At 34.7% G+C, this 11,203-nt stretch overlaps 1 non-coding gene across 1 annotated transcript; it reads right to left on the bottom strand.

Moving 5' to 3' along the window:
- Positions 1-1,852: 1,852 nt before the first annotated feature.
- LOC125996701 (U6 spliceosomal RNA) lies at positions 1,853-1,959 on the bottom strand. Its single transcript, XR_007491383.1, has one exon. It is a non-coding gene; the product is annotated as a U6 spliceosomal RNA (small nuclear RNA).
- Between the last annotated feature and the right edge of the window lie 9,244 nt (positions 1,960-11,203).

Here is an 11,203-nt window from a genome sequence, read left to right as displayed (position 1 = left end):
GCATAACAGGAGGTGACAAGGGTGTGGAGAGAAAGAAATTCTCTTGCATAGTTTGTGGGATCATAAGTTGGTGTAACTGTTTTTGAAAACTGTATCGAATTTTATCAAAAAAAAACTAAAGGTAGAGCTACATGATAGTCCTGCAGTCCCATATTGGGTTATCTCTCTAAAAAATACATGAACAGAAACTATAATATCCACACCAATGTCTTATACAGCATTATTAACTAATATCTAAAATGTGCAAGTAACTGAAGTACCCATTGGTAGATTATTGTAGAGAGATATGGCACATTTATATAATGAAATACTATTCAACTATGAAAAGATGAAAACTTGTCATTGGCAATAAAATAGAAGCTTCAGGGAAATATACGAAACAAAATAAATTAGAAGGAAAGAAAAATATTGGTTTTGCTATGTGTTCAATATAAGAATAAAAAATGTGAAGTAAGTAAAGTTAAAGGTAAGTCATTAGATACTGTGAAAAGAAGTAAGATTATCTAAAGAGAAAGAAAGGGAGGAGACAAATATTGTCATAAGCATAATGATAAATTTATGAATAAAAGACTACTATAAAAATTAAATGTCAGATTAGTAGATATGAGTAATAAAATTGGTAGTTATATTTTATAGTTAGAAAATTTTTGCTTTGAAATTTGAGGAAAGCATATAACTTTGAAACTATCTATGTTTGATGTTTTATGATGGCTGAACATCTCTTTGAAGAGTTTCTATTAAAAAACACTTATTTCCAAATTACTTTTAGAATAAGATACCCATGATGGCATTATTAGTAATAGATACAACTGGTAGGGAATGATTAATTAAGTTCATTATATTTTAACACATCCAATGAAGACTAAGTTGCCATTAAAGAGAAAATTATTCAGAAAGTATACAAATGTAAAGGGAAAATATACTTCAGCAAAATGTTAGGTGGATAACTTAAGATTCATTAATTATTCAGAAGAACAGATACTAAGTTTAACGACAACAGAACATAATGTACTATTAAGTAAAAGTACTGGATGAAAGTTATCCAAAGGATGCTCTTTTTTTGTTTTGTTTTCAGTGTGCTTATATTCTTTTCTAGATTTTTCTGTTTATATAAATTTTCTAAATTTTAATAAAGGCAATTTTTTCCTTATGTGAGAGACTTTTATAAGTTTTCTTTCTTTTTATTTCTTGTGTGTTTTAGCAATTAAACACATTCCAAACTCTGGGCCAAGAGAATTAGTAGTAAAAATTTGTGCTCTATGTATCTTCTTACACAGGATTTGTATTTTTTCTTTGTTTTGTTTTGGGGCAAACTCTGCCAGGAATCAGGGGTTACTCCTTGCTCTGTGCTCAGGAATCACTCTTGAAGGGTTCAGGGGACCATAAGGATGGGATGCCAGAGACTGAACTCAGATAGACCATGTGCAGTCCTACCTACAAGCTTTGCTATTCCTATAGCCCCAGATAATTTGCCTATTTCTTTAAATATATGAAGTCTCCTATCTCTTCAATACTCAACATTCTTGTACCCACGTTGCTCTCTGCATCCTTGTTGAGTTACAATGAAGAGTTCAGCTCTGATTTCCCTCTCCCAGATTGCCTCATTTCCAGATGATCAAGGGAAGTTTACTCGATATCACAGTTACCATATGTAATGGGCCAGTCAGGTTTAATTCTGTCTACCTGAGAGATGACATTATTTCAACACAGAGAAAATGTTTCCTTTGCTAGTGATCTGTGTTCTCATTCTAAAACCATTCCCCCCCTTCTTTATCTTTCTTTTCATCACTATGTAAACAGTGATACGAACTGTTTGGGTATGGTAATACCTTTATGATTAGTGGATTTTTTTTAAAATATGGAACGCTTCACAAATTTGTGTGTCGTCTTTGTGCAGGGGCCATGCTAATCTTCTCTGTATCGTTCCAATTTTTGTATATGTGCAGCTGAAGCGAGCACAATTAGTGGATTTTTTTTTTTTTTTTTTTTTTGGTTTTTGGGCCACACCCGGCGGTGCTCAGGGACCACTCCTGGCTATCTGCTCAGAAATAGCTCCTGGCAGGCATGGGACACCGGGATTCGAACCAATCACCTTAGGTCCTGAATGGGCTGCTTGCAAGGCAAACACCGCTGTGCTATCTCTCCGGCCCCAGGATTAATGGATTTTTTAAAATAAAAACCATCACCCACATTCCTTTATTGGATCCACCAGACCAGCCTTTGCTGCTGACCCAGAAACTTTCTTCCATTGGGTGCTTTGTAGACTGCAGTAGTTAACAGCTCCAAGTCATGGCCTACCTCAAATCACTAAAGAAGACTATGGGAAGGGCAGCTCTTGTCCTGACTGGAAGTTTGTGCCTAATATACCCCTGCTCTACTCCAATAGCAGCAGAGGTAATCATGACCCCTACATTAGCAAATTCTGTAGAGGTCAAATCAGCTAATAGAACTGTTATATTCAAATTCTCTTTATACTTTAAAAATGGTAAGAGGGTACTAAAAAATCAGTTTCTTATTGGTTTATATCTTTCTCTCTTTTTTCTAGATTTACCAAAGTATATAGCTCAAGCAATACACTCTCTCCATTGTAGGTATTGGATATGTTCCTGGTTTTTAAAAAAAGATGACTTCTCCCCATTTTCTATTCAATGCTGCATAATATATGTGAACACATAGTTGTCAGGTGCTGATATTCTAGATACATGAACTAAGTGTATTTTGCTGTTATCTTGAGAATATTTCAGAATTACTTGGGAGAAATTGATGGAGTTTCTGATGACTGACAAATGGAGTTATTCATGAGTTACTCTACTCAGCAAAGTTGGTAGTTATGACTTGAGTGTAGTAATGTAAAGGCAATGCTATGAAACAGTTATTCTTGGTATAATTTATGTCTCATGAAAAAACTATTATCAAGATGAATGGAGAAGTAGCATGTAGTTCTGCTACTCAAGAAATGATCCCCCACACAAAACCAGCTACTTCAACACAAAACCACCACAAAAATGACAAAGTCCACGCTTGGTCCTGCACCTTCCTAACAATTTATTTTTCATATTCTTTCTTACATAATAACTGCTGCTAGAGTAAAAAATATAATTGTTTTTGTTCTGACACCACAATGAATGGCCACAGAAGTGGGACAGTCATACCCTATCCTTGTCTTCAGTTATATTGTGGCCAACATCTTATCTCATTTTCAATGTTTCCCCTTTCTACAATGTTTCCCCTTGCTACAAATATAAATTCAATATGTACATGTTAGCACAGCATGCTGCAAGCCCAAAATCAAACATCGAATGCTCCATTCAAAAACTTCTATAATCTATGAAATTATCACTTTTATCTACCATTTCACTTCAAGTCTATGTATCTATGCAAATAATGATAATTAAAAATCATTCTTTTTCTGAATTGGAAATTAGAAGTGATTTATGTGTGAAGTTTTATTTGAACACTTCTAATATAAAATGTGATGGCTTATCCATAATATATAGAGGTAACATTATATTTATTGACTCAATCTATTTTAAACATATTTCAAAAATAACTTTGAACTTTTATTTTAATCATAGAATTACACTGTTCATGCTGGTGAATTGCTGATGTCTCCATTTTGGTTACATAAAAATTCAAATTATTTTCCTGAACCTTAATTGTTTAAACCTTTGAGTAATCTCTTTCATTTTCCTTGACTTAAATTTATCTTTCTTTCAAAATTATAAATTTTTACATTAACTCAAACGATTGCATCAAGTAATAGTTTCATTCTCTATTAAAATATTGTTAAATTCTCTAGTTACTAAAACCCAGTTCTGGCTTGTAAAATAGATTAGACTTGTGCTTTATCTGGTACATCATTCACAAATCAGAAAGTTTCTGAAATAAGCTTCATCAACATGTCTGAATTCGAGCCTTGAGAGATAGCAGAGTGGCGTTTGCCTTGTAAGCAGCCGATCCAGGACCAAAGGTGGTTGGTTGGCATCCCGGTGTCCCATATGGTCCTCCGTGCCTGGCAGGAGCTATTTCTGAGCAGACAGCCAGGAGTGACCCCTGAGCACTGCCGTGTGTGGCCCCAAAAACAAACAAAAAACAAAAACAAACAAAAACATGTCTGAATTCAGCAGCTAGTTGCATGCTAAAGTAAATACATGTAGTTCTGAGAGAAGTTCTTTAGGCAACTTCTATTACTGATTTCAAGGAAGATAGAAAAAATCATACAGTGTTCTGTTATTTCTTAAGATCAAGGAGTTAACTGGGCTAACCTGAATCTTAAGAAATAATTTTGTTATTCTCTTCCCTTAAAGAAAACTGTCAAAAAAAAAAAAAGCATCCATACATATATACTCAATCTGCACTGCAAGATTATCCAGTAGACAAGGTTGTCAGAATATTATATTAAATTTATTGCCCAAGGAACTTTTATGATGAAACCTGAAATTGCCTTATAAATATTCTTTCTCTTTTGAGGTCAGGTTTTGTGGTTTACTTACATTATCTTTACATTTGTTACTTAACAGAATCCTTATTAAACCCTTTATTTGTTGGACTGCATTCTAAAAACACATTTTGTTTGATATTAATAACAGGTTGGAAAAAATAACCAACAATCTTGTAAATTTATATCCAAGGATTAATTGTACATGGTCATTTTTAGCCTAGAGAAATAAAGTTAAGCTTATTTATATAAGGCTTATTTGGGAAGAAAAAAAACATGCTTTCTTCCCACAGGAATGCTGGGAAAATGCAAATATAGAGAAGCATGCTTTCTTGGACAACTTCTTGGGATTTGGAATGGGGAAGTCACTAGTCACTATGTCCTGGAAGGTCAGTAAAACAGCTGGACAGCAACTATCCAGAGCCTATAGAAAGAAAAGATCAAGACTCAAACTGGACCAGCTTTGACTTAATCACTCTTTTCTTATTATAACAACTTCAGGAAAATCCAAGATACCACATTATTTTTTGGTTGGCCAATCATATTGTGCAATGTCTTTGTGGGGATATCTAAACTGACTTTTGATTGGAGACTTCATGAGAAATCAGGGTTTATGTAGCAAATGCTTGGTTTTCATAGAAAGATAATTCAAAGTGGTTTGAGCTCTTTAAAATTTTTGTTTTGTTTTGTTTTGTTTTGTTGTAGTTTTAGAGTTTAAGTAGAATTTGGAAATCCTGGGTGCTATTTCCTGTGATACTCAGCCTTCCAAGATGGATGGTTCAGAGTTTAGACTTGCAGTGTGAGGCTGCAAGATCCTTGAGACCTTGACTAGCAGTATTTGAGTTCCTGAGCATTGCCCTATCTCTCTCAGACTCTTGACCCATTGTTTATTCTTTTTAATAAAAGGGGAATTGGCCTAGAATTAGGCTTAGCAATAAAGTACTTGTGTTGCTTATACAAGGCCCTGGACTTAATTCCTGGAATAGCAGAAACAACCCCCCCCCCCCAAATCCCATTGTAAATAAAAGAAAATAATGAACCTTTATACAGCAACATGCAATATGCAACATTACCATGGACATTTGCTAGGGTTACAGAACATCTTTAGCTTATTCCATGCTTTTTTTTTATTGTGATAGTTTAAGTGCATGAAGACTTTCTCGAATCTTTCAATGCTTCATTTAACCTAAACTCCAAACTCCTCTTTCTTGTGATTCTCTGTTATAATGCCTATTACCTAATGCAAATTATGTTTGCTTATTAGTCCTCAAGCTTCATTCTGTATCTATAATAAAGATCTAAGGATAACATTTTTTCTACAGCTTAGAAGTTCATGCTGACTTTCATATAATCATAAAAATTATGAAACTAGAGTTTAGGCTAGGACATGTCTTTGTTTTGTTGATGTTGGTTTTTAGGCTATACCTGATAGTGTTCAGGGTTTACTCTTGGCTTTGCACTAAGAGATTACTACTGTCAGGGTTCAGGGGATCACCTTACTTGTTCTACTATCAAACTAGCCCCAAGGTTGCAAAACTTGAAAAAATCTGTTGACATTTTAGAGACCACTGATAAAATTTATTTGTTTGTTTAGATATTGGAACGACACCCAGTGGGCAGTTTTAAATTCCACTTTAGACATCAGATGAAGTGGTATTTGTGTTTGTGTTGCAATTCTTTTTTTTTTTTTTTTTTTTTGGTTTTTGGGTCACACCCAGCAGCGCTCAGGGGTTACTCTTGGCTCTATGCTCAGAAATTGCCCCTGGCAGGCTCGGTGGACCAATATGGGATGCCGGAATTCGAACCACCATCCTTCTGCATGAAAGGCAAGTGCCTTACCTCCATGCTATCTCTCCGGCCCCACAACTCAGCATTCTTAAGGCCCAAGATCTTGCTTCTTGTCTTCATGGTTTCCTCACTGAGAACAAGTGATTGTTGCTGCAGATCTTGCAATTCCAATGCAACATTCAAAGTGGGGAGAAATAGACTTTATACCTTTAATTCTTTGTCTTTTATTTTGGGAGAAAAATAATATTCAAAAATTCACCGATTTTTTTTCTTCATATCATTAGAAGGTAATGATTCATTGGGGAGCTCAGTAAATCAGGCAAAGAAGAGAGGGATTGACACTTTCTTGGCAAGACACATTGCCTTCCAACAAAACAAAACATAACAAAACAAAACAAAACAAGAAGAATAGATCCCTTTGAGGCAAAAAGAAACAAGGAACAAGTGGCCATTAGTATGCAACAAATCATGCCTGTTACATATTGTGAACTCTAATGCTATTTATTAGTTAATCTGTAAGGTATGTACTCTCCAAGGTTCTGCCTTTTGGCAGTCATGCTGGAAATTTTCACCTGTTAGATTGTTAAGTAAGCTGTGTGCACTGCTGGAAAAATTCAAGAAGAAAATATTTTAAGCATCTGCCCTATGCCAGGCCCTCTGCTAAGTAAATATCAGGAAAAATAAGATAGAGCATTTAGGAAGAGGCACCCTGTCTTCATGATACTTACTTTGTGTGTGTGTGTGTGTGTGTGTGTGTGTGTGTGTGTGTGTGTGTGTTTGGTCACATCCGGCAGTGTTCAGGGGAAACTCCTGGCTCCATGCTCAGAAATTGCTCCTGGCAGGCACCGGGGACCATATAGGAAGCCGGTTTTGAACTGATGACCTTCTGCTTCAAAGGCAAACGCCTTACCTCCATGCTATCTCTCCGGCCCCCATGATACTTTTTTAATTAGTTCTATTTTATCTCTTGTGATAAAGAAACTTTGGAGACATCTTTGTAACAATCTCACTCATGCCTGTGCAAATACTGTATAGCAGTGGTTGTCAAATGTTTTCTTCTTCCTAGGGGGACATGACAGAAAATAATTGAGAAGCACTGCTCTATAGGAACAAGGTATATTAGAAAACTTCTTTCTAATTTAAAACATTGTCTTCATTGTTTGAACAATAATGTAAGTTCATATTTACAACTGTGACTTACTCTGTAGTAACCATTCCGGTCCTCCTTTGTTTATATTTTACAATGTCAGTATGATTTTTACATTTTAAATCTCCCCAACAAATGGTTTTAATTAGTTTACCACAGTTTCTATTTTCTCGCTGTTTTAAAAGACTAACAGTAAACAAAATGATGCCTAATGTTTCCCAACAAAAAACTATTTGTCCTGGCTTAGATAGTTGACCTAAATTGACTTATCAAATTAAAAAGAGACAATTTTATGGCTACAGAAAGGCCCCTTATCCTCTCCCCTGGATTGAATAAGAAAGCATGAAACCCTATTGTTACTAGCAGTAAGTTCAAGCAGAGTAGATTTCAGTCTATAGACAATAGAGTGTGGGAAGGATCCGTAACAAAAAGGTTTATATGATATTAGTATTTCACTGAAACCACAACTACTAAAACTATTAAACATATATATTATTTTTTTATTTTTATGACATTTTATAGATTCACCTCTAGAGTTTGCATTGTATTCAAAACAGTTTAAGTTGAAGCTTTCAGCATTTAGAGCTGAAATGTTCTTTACCCCAGATTCCAAATTTGAATATTGTAATTGAATATCAATTATCTTAGGGACATAGGATAATGAATAAAATTAAAAGTAACAATAGAAATCCAATAAGCATGCCCTGTGTCTCCTTTTTTTTTTTCACTTTTAGAAAGCAGTTATTAAACCAGAAATTTATTTTGTCATTCTACCAATATTCTAAACAGAGTTCTCCTAAAAAACAATTAGATCTTGCTTTGTTTTCAGTTCCTTTTTCATGCATCTCTAACAGAAACTTCAGAGTTTATTATATCCATCTTTGTTTTAGGGCCACATCAGGTAGGGCTTATAACTTATTCCTGGCTCTATGCTTGGGAATCACTCCTGGGAGGGATCAACTGACCATATGTGGTTCCAGAGATCCAACCAAAATTGGCTGCATACAAGCAAGCAACCTATGTACTGCACCGTCTCTCCAGCCCTGTTATACCAATTTTTGAAACTGGGTTAGGAAGAAAAGAGTTCGAACAGAATTTTAACTATACATACTTTGCAATGAAGTGCATGGTTTAATCCAATTTAAAGGAATAACGATGACTATTGTTTCTAAGAAAGGTTATGACAATATTTCAGGGGTTTTGGGGGGTCACACCCAGCAGTGTTTAAAGTTTACTCCTGGCTCTGCACTCAGGAGGTCATTCCTGGTGGCGCTTGGGAGACCAACAGAATGCTGAGGATTGAACCTGGTTGGCCACATGCAAGGCAAATACCCTACCTGCTGTACTATTTCTGTAGCCACAGTTACAGGTTTTTTTTTTTTTTTTACCGGAAGAATTTACTTGAGTTTAAAGTAATAAGTATAATGGGGAGACCATGATATTTCAAATCAATCAAGAGTAGTTTATTCACACACTTGACACTGTTCCATGTAGATTCTGTGCAATATGCACAGCAGTTATCTTGTATATAATAATAAATCTTGTATATATAATAAATAGAAGTTTCAGAGCAAACTAAGGCATGCTCTCAGCCCTCAGGTGGCATAGTTCTAATAAGTGATATATAAATAACTGCAAGGAAATTGTCAAAAATGCCCAAGTACTACATTGGTGATTCAAGAAATACTGGTCAGGGTGATTTTGTATTCCAACCCGCTGTGGATACTGAGTTTTTAAATTTAATGAACTTCTAAACTGAGGTCTGCTAGTGAAGGGTTACTCTAGTTAGGGGTTTATGGCTTTATTAGTTGTGGAACCAGATATAGGTGATGCAGAGTAAAACTGAAAAGATTTTTTGACTAATATGGGAAGGACCCTTGGTTGAACATTGCACAAGGCAGTAAGGAAGGATTAAAAGGTATTAGATGGATTGAATTACAATGAAGCATGGTTTAGCTTATATGGTCATTCTAATACCCCACTTGTGAAACATGGATTGATGTAACAGATTTGAAAAATTATTATAAAAAGGAAGGATTTGAGGATGACTATAACTAAATATAAATGACTAAAAGTAATAAGGTAAATAGAAAAATCAGGAAGAAAAGCAAGTTTGGGGAAAAGATAATAAATTTTCTTCTGGAAGATTTTGAGTCTTAGAAGTGGCAAAATAAATAACCATATAGCTAAAATCTGTAAGTTAAATAAATTACTTTAAACAATTTTAAAACTCCATGATGGTTTTTATTTTTCAGTTTCTGTTTTCTAAAAACTCTAATTTTTCTATTAACTTAATAAAAAAAAGATAGTCAACCCATGAAGTGATTTGTTTTCAAATATATGCAAAACCAAAAGTTCAACAAAGTGAGTGATTTCATCTGGACAATAGACACTAAGATCTTTACACTAGAAATGTAATCTCACAAACCCGTAATGTAATCCTCAAAAAATTTCACTCATTTTGAGTTTACATACCAGGAACTAATTTATTTTCTCATGTATCAAATACTCAGTGAGTCAGAGAAGATTGCCTAATGTCTGATGATCAAAGTTCATCATGAACACACAGTCTGTGTCCTCACAGCTGTCACCCTTGGGAGATCAGGTCATTGTGGCAGTCAAGAACGCCTCTTACAAGGGAGTACATAAAGTTTGGCTGAATCTGCTAAGTAAGTATTTGGTGATGCTGCCAACCAAAAATCAGCATGGAATAATTGAACTGCTTCTGATTTAAGGGAGCTCTGAAAATGCATTTGGCTGAAGAGCCCTTTTGCTTGGCATCTCCTGTAACTGGGAATCTACTATCTGTTGCAGCAAAACAGACAGGAGAAAGAAAGTGTTATGAACCTATGCGACTTCTTCCACACTCATAACATACATAAAAGTAAAGTTTCATTATGGTGGACCATCATCTCTTAATTTATTAAGAGGATTTTCATGGTTGAGAGGATATCTCTAAGAAATGGTTACAGCACAGAGGTAAGTGCTTTCTATACCAAGACACTGAAATATACACCAAAGCCAACAGCTTAATTTTTCTGATTTCCCATGCTTGCAATAAAATAATTCTTGACTGAACCATTGTGCCAATTGATTAAATAAGTTAAATTCTAGTGGTTAGTGATAGCCCTGATCTTTGACAAGATCACATGTAAATTGAATTTACATGTACCTTTGAATTTATTTTAAAAAGGGGATATAATTTTTAATGAAATAGCCTCATTCAGTAACATATTTGCACTAGTTTTTATTTGAGAAGTACTAGACAAAGAAAATGTAATAAGTATAAGGCTCCTATTTTTAAGAAATGGAAATTCAAGCATAGATTTTTTTGAGAAATAGAAACAGTGATTTATACTGTGTGTGTGTGTGTGTGTGTGTGTGTGTGTGTGTGTGCTTTAGCCTCTAATGTACTACAGGACAATAATTGACCCATATTTTTCTTGAATTACTAAGGAAAATTACAATCCTTGGAAAATTAATTTCAAAGCTCTAAGGTTAGAAAGATGGCTCAGAGGATAAGTGCACATTCTTTGTATGCAGGAGGCAAAGCCTTGATCCTTGGCATCACATAGTATCCCAACCACCAGCAAAAATGACCCCCAGATTCTGAACTAGGAGTAGTCCCAGAGCACTCAGGCATGGGGAAAAATAAAATTTTTTAAACTTTAAAATAAATATAAATTTAAGGTACAACACTATAAACAAAGAATGGCAAAAATAACTATCTAGCTGATAGTCAATTAATCATAGCACTATTTAACCCAATAGCAACTGAGCTATTCATGTGATTATGATTTAATGCACTAAGTATTTATCAAATATATACT

The sequence above is a fragment of the Suncus etruscus genome, chromosome 18, assembly GCF_024139225.1.
Source record: "Suncus etruscus isolate mSunEtr1 chromosome 18, mSunEtr1.pri.cur, whole genome shotgun sequence".
Classification (NCBI taxonomy): domain Eukaryota; kingdom Metazoa; phylum Chordata; class Mammalia; order Eulipotyphla; family Soricidae; genus Suncus; species Suncus etruscus.
Note: the sequence above shows the minus strand (reverse complement) of the source record. Positions and strands in the feature narration are given on the sequence as shown.